The sequence below is a fragment of the Phocoena sinus genome, chromosome 17 (assembly GCF_008692025.1).
Source record: "Phocoena sinus isolate mPhoSin1 chromosome 17, mPhoSin1.pri, whole genome shotgun sequence".
NCBI classification, from domain to species: Eukaryota; Metazoa; Chordata; class Mammalia; order Artiodactyla; family Phocoenidae; genus Phocoena; species Phocoena sinus.
The window spans coordinates 17,940,658-17,946,657 of record NC_045779.1 but is presented as its reverse complement, the minus strand read 5'-3'; the positions used below and the strand labels follow the sequence as shown (position 1 = coordinate 17,946,657).

Here is a 6,000-nt window from a genome sequence, read left to right as displayed (position 1 = left end):
CCCAAAGTGCCTGAACTAAATAAACCACTGCTGTTTTAAACCACTAATTTGGGGGATGTTTATTGATTCACTTATTTACATGCTGCACTGCTTGTGGGATTCTTAGTTCCCCCGACCAGGGATTGAATCCAGGACAGGGCAGTGAAAGCACCAAGTCCAAACCACTAGACTGCCAGGGAATTCTGTGGGGATGGTTTATTATAACTACAACATACTACTAATTCAGAATGTCATCAACAGTTACCAAAGAGATGAAAGAATGAGAAGGTATAAATAGCTGGAATGTTCAGTTTTTGTCTTCCTTTATAAATGGGAAGGGAGAAAGAATAATGAAGTCTTTTGAAAAGGGGATGGGGGTGACAATAAGGAAAGACAGACGACAAGGTGATTGCTAAAGGAGGTCTTTCAAATCAGACACAAAATAAGTGTTGGAAGAAAGCGTTGAACTTATTTAAGAAGCAACACCTGCCACCCCCCCCACCCCCTGTGTTCAGAGATGTTACACACTAATTCCATTGCAAGGAAATTTAAATAATTATAAACAGGGCACAAAGAAAAGTATCAGAAATTTAGGGTAACAATGGTGGAATAAAGCCAAATTATAAATTCCTTCTCTGAAATTTTCCCCACACTATCAACCAATTCTCTGGTTCTCTGGACACCAACGTAATGAGAAAACTGTTTTTCTTTACTATTCATACCAACATTTCTAATACCAGATGTATGGATTTCTCTGGGTCTGGTATTGTCACCATAAGCATCTTTGTTGCAAACGTTTTTACGGCACAACTAGTTGGCCATAAGGCAAATTTGCCATAAAACATAAAATCATGAAAAATAAAATGGGACATCAAAGAGGACATAAACATCAAACATGAGAAATGAATAACAAAATGAAAAAGACTTTATTGCAAAATACAAAGTAGTTGTATTTAAAACGTGTGTAGATGCATGGCAATACTTCACAAATAACTGATTTTATTTTCTAGGTTGTACCTAAGCACTTGCCTTCCAAGTGTTTTGTTCAGAGTATTTTATACTATTTTTTTCTTCTTGATTTGTCTCCTTGTTCAGCATTGCATCTTCCTTTTTGCTAATATTTCTTCCTTCATTAAGAGAGGTATCAAAAAACAAAACAAAACAAAAAAAAAAAAACCAAAAAAACAAAAAAACAAACAAAAAAAAGAGAGGTATCAGTTTCCAAATACTAGGATGCATATTTGTTTTTTTTTAAATCAACTTTTATTCACGCATGCCAAGATTACATTAGATTTTTAAAAAAATTTATTTATTTATTTAGGCTGCGTTGGGTCTTCATTGCTGCGCGCGGGCTTCTCATCTGTGGTGGCTTCTCTTGCTGTGGAGCACGGGCTCTAGGCGCACGGACTTCAGTGTTGGCAGGACGTGCAGGCTTAGTTGCTCTGCCGCACGTGGGATCTTCCCAGACCAGGGCTTGAACCCGTGTCCCCTGCACTGACAAGCGGATTCTTAACCACTGCGCCACCAGGGAAGTCATAGGACGCATGTTTGTCAGTGCATATTTGTGTTGTGAAAGTCTTCTACACTGTTGTGTGTTCTTGGCGTGTTGTCACATGTCCGTTGACAGATGTTCCAAAGTTCTGAGAGAAATGTGAGTTCAACTCTGCACCTTTGGGGCCCTCGGCCTCTTTCTTCTCCAATATAGTGTGTTTCAAAATAAAAAGTCAACTCTTGGGGCAAATTGTTGTCACCTGTCAGCTCGATAAAACCATCGATAACGTCACTGACTGGAAGAAATGCGAAAACTTAGTGCATTTAATTTTTGTGTTAAATTCGGCACCTGTTTCATAGTGCAACTTTCCTCCAATATCAATGATTTTGTGGTAAATGTTTTTTGCCATACGAAATGAACGGCCAGTTATAGTTGTATTCAGGTATATGGTAGAGAAAGCGATGATACTTGCTTTCTCAAATTCGGTCATTGAGGATTCAGGATCTAATGTGGGACATAGATTCATTAAAATCTGCTGTAAGTCTCTTCAGCTTTCCCTGGAAGTAAAACGAACAGATGAGGGATGCTGCCATTTGTTATTAATATATGTAAGGTATATAACTGATAGCACATATCTGGACTATATTTAAATGTTCCATCACATGCCCAATCCTTATATTTCACCAAATCATCTAACCCAGATTCTGTGCCACATATCAAAATTTTGCCCACATAGCAAAAAATTTTCACCATTTTCAAGAAACTTATACTCATCAGGAATTGCATAACCATTTCTTTTTTGGGGGATAGGAGGAGTTGATTCCTCTTTTGCCTCCAACTTCTAATATTGCAATGATAAATTTGGTAAAGATGGCATTAGAGAACCAGCTGTTGTATCTAAATTAGTTAAAAAATCAATACTTTATTGATTATTCAAAATATTTATTGAGCAATATGTTTGATAAGACTTAGAAGAACCTCTGTACACTTTATTAAATAAAATTTTGTTTCCTTACTCTTAATGATTATATTTGCAATGTAACTTACTTCTACTGCTTTTTAGTACAGTGTTTAGGTAGCTGATACTCTAGTAACTATTTTGACCTCATTATTATGAAAAAAAAATTGAGTCCCAAGCAACTGATTTATTAGTGAGCAGGCAGATACACTGGAAATTTCCGGAATGGTATTCTAATATAGGTAAAGGACAGGGAAGTGTTTTTTATCACACATTTGTCTATTCACTCATTTCCCTGTAAGTTTCATGGGGACGAAGACTTTGCTGATTATTTTCATTGCTATATATCCCTGGGCTGTGACTAGTACTTGGTATATAGTAGGTACTCAGTAAATGTTTGTCAAATTCACTAATCCATTCATTCAGCCAGCATTTGTTGATCACCACAGGCACTGTGCTAGATGCTGGAGAGGAAAAGATGGGGGAAATCTTTGTTCTTGTCTTCAAGGAGCTGAGGTATACTGGAAGAAACAAATAATGTGTAGTGATAAAAATATGTTTAGATATATATAAAAGAGAATAACATACAGTGGGTGCTGGGGGACGAGATGAATTTTACAGGAAAATAGATGTCAAGAAGGGGTTGTTATAAGAAAAGAGAGGACATAGCTGGAAGAGAAATCATGTTTTGTGGTTCTAGAATCTGTCCTATTCAAATTGCTCAAACCTGACCCTGATGACTTTGACAGCATTATCCTTTTCTGATGGTTGAATATTTGACTTCAATGGTTCCTGGTAAAGACACGTGGATAAATCTGTTGCTTTGTTTTAATCAGCTTCTAATAGGACCACACCTCTTTAAATATCTATTTTTTTCAACTCCTACACAAACATCTCATTTTAAAGTTAAATCCCAAGATCATAGATTGACATGTGGATTTCCATGCCACTCAGGTGATTTCATGTCCTGATGCTATGTACACACCTTGAGCAATTGAAAGTGCTGATTCAAGCTCCAAAACAATTTTCTCTCTGATAATTATGGCTTCTAAAAATTCATTCTAGAGACTTCCCTGGTGGCGCAGTGGTTAAGAATCCACCTGCCAATGCAGGGGACACGGGTTAGATCCCTGGTCCAGGAAGACCCCACATGCTGAGGAGAAACTAAGCCGGTGCGCCACAACTACTGAGCCTGCTCTCTAGAGCCCGAGAACCACAACTACTGAAGCCCGAGCACTCTAGGGCCCGTGTGCTGCAACTACTGAAGCCCATGCCCGCGCACCGCAACGAAGAGTAGCCCCTGCTCGCCACAACTAGAGAAAAGCCCGCATGCAGCAATGAAGACCCAATGCAGCCAAAATAAATAAATAAAATTCAAAAATTAAAAAAATAAAAATTCATTCTAAGGGTTGGTGGGTGGGCTGGGACGCTGTGGCCCCAGGGCTGGGGGCGCCCAGGCAGGTCAGCTGGAAAAAAAATAATAAATAAATAAAAATTCATTCTATTTGGGGTTTAAATGTAACACGCCCATGGTCTCCTAGTTAACAAGTGGATAACCAGAGACTTAAAATCCGTTATAAGAAAAGTTACAGTGGAGATAAAGTTTTCAATTAACTTTAATGACCTGAATAAGAGGGAATGACATTTCTGAACACTTGAGAGTCATTTCTAAAAGCATAAACTCATCTATTTATTCCAAAAGCATTTACTTCCACCCCCTAGCTCTTGGATGCTGGGACTACAAAGATGAATGAGCTACAGAGCCTGGCCTTAAAGAATGTACTGTTTGGCATGTGGAATCAGGCTCAAAAACACTCTAATGTACCTACTATGTCAGAAGAGAGAGCAGAACAGCACTGACCTGCTCAGAGGAGGTAGAGAATGCTTTCAAGGAGGTGATTTCGGAATGATCTGAAGGACGACTTGCTCATTGGGTGAAAGGAGGATGGAATGCAGGGCACAGATGTGGGAGGCTTGTCCTTTGATACCGCTGGTGTGAAGGGCATGTACTCTTTCATTCAACAAGTATTTGAATGCTAGGCTTGAGCTAGAAGTCATTAATCAAGGACTGATGCAGACTTAGGGAGGATGCACCACGTTAAGTTTGAGGGAATTGGCAGAGGTGAAAAGAGGGAAGGAGCATAGGAAAGAGTTCCAGGAGGAAAATGTAGCAGGTAGCTGATCTCTTTCCATGGGAGATTTAGCGCATGCCAGGTCCTACTTAAAGGGCTTTATACATACTATCACATGTAAATACATGTTATCACATGTTATCTCCTGTTGAACAAAAGAATAAACTGACTCATTGGGTAAGTAACATGTCCATGGTCTCCTACTTAGCAAGTGGATAACCTGGCCTGGTTATCTAATTCGAACGCCCTTGCTTTTAACCACTGTGCTATACTGTCTTCCCAGCTGTTCAGGAGAACTATCGGTTTTACATGATGACTGAAATCACAGGCCTGGTAGACATTTCTCAGGCGGAGAATCGATACTGGGAAGCAACCCTGGGAATAATAATGCGAATGGATAAATTTGTGAAAACACAGTAATAATTCTATTTCTACACTTACTTTATTGCCACATTATTTATGATGCCATTTACTAAATGGAGTGTTGAATTTCACTGTGCTTAACTGGGTTGAAGTTATCCAGACATCAGTAACCCACATCAAAACCAGGACGACTCAAGAAGTAATTCGAGTTTTCTGGCACTCCTGCCTCAACAATCTAGAATCTAGGGCACTGTTCTAAGATGATCCTCCTTTTTGGTTCGAAGGGTTTCTTTTTTATGATTTTTTTGGCTGAGGAGGCTGTCTGGCCACGCTGCGGATCTTGGAGTGCAGGTGATTACTGATCACTAGTGTTTTCCGGGCGAGACAGTGGCGCTAACCCCCTCCCCTTTCCCCCCCTTCCCCCTCCTCCTCCCAGGCTGGAAAGGTGCAGGATCCGCTAAACCGTGCTTCGCACAGTGGCGGCCGGAGCAGACGCGGGATGGTCGCGCGCCCCCAGCAGAGCAAAGGGGGGCAGCGAGAGAGCCTGGGGAAGGTACGGGCGGGGAATCGGGGTGCGGACACCACCTGGAAAGAGCAGAGGTTCAATTGGGCGGGGGAGGCATTTGCCGAGTGCAGGTGTGGAAGAAGCTGCCCCAGGCCCACCCTTTGCAGCCGAGGGGGCGGGGAGCCGGGCCGGAAACCCGGAGACTGCGGACGGGGCGCAGTCCTTGGGCGTTCCCTCGCCCTCCTTCCCAAGGCCCCGGGGGATGGCCCCTCGCCCCGGGGCTCGGCCTGCCGGCGCCAACACCGCAGCGCCTGTAGCGGCCGCCGCTGCGGCGGCCGGCCGCCAGGGGGCGGGAGCGGCGCCGCGAACAATGGCCGCGCTCGGCCGCGGACCTGCGAAAGGAAGAAGGGAGGGAGGGCCGGCGCCGGCACGCGGCGCGGGTCTGCGGGGGCCGGGGGCGCGCGCGCCGCGCAGGCTGGGGAGCGAGAGCGGCTGCGTCGGCGGGGGCGCGCGGCGCGGGCCCGGGAGGGCGCGGCGGGAGCGCAGGGGAGGCGGGCGGAGGCGGGGGGAG

General features: G+C 43.5%; 1 protein-coding gene across 2 annotated transcripts in view; it reads left to right on the top strand.

The window, feature by feature from the left end:
* The first annotated feature begins 5,361 nt into the window (after nucleotides 1–5,361).
* The window catches only part of STAU2 (staufen double-stranded RNA binding protein 2), a 313,184-nt gene continuing 312,545 nt past the window's right edge, over nucleotides 5,362–6,000 (top strand). The window contains exon 1 of one of the 2 annotated variants that reach the window (XM_032609768.1): nucleotides 5,362–5,477. The gene's annotated coding sequence lies outside the window, so the exon portion shown is untranslated. The remainder of the gene's footprint in view (nucleotides 5,478–6,000) is intronic. The other variant, XM_032609767.1, reaches the window with a different exon arrangement.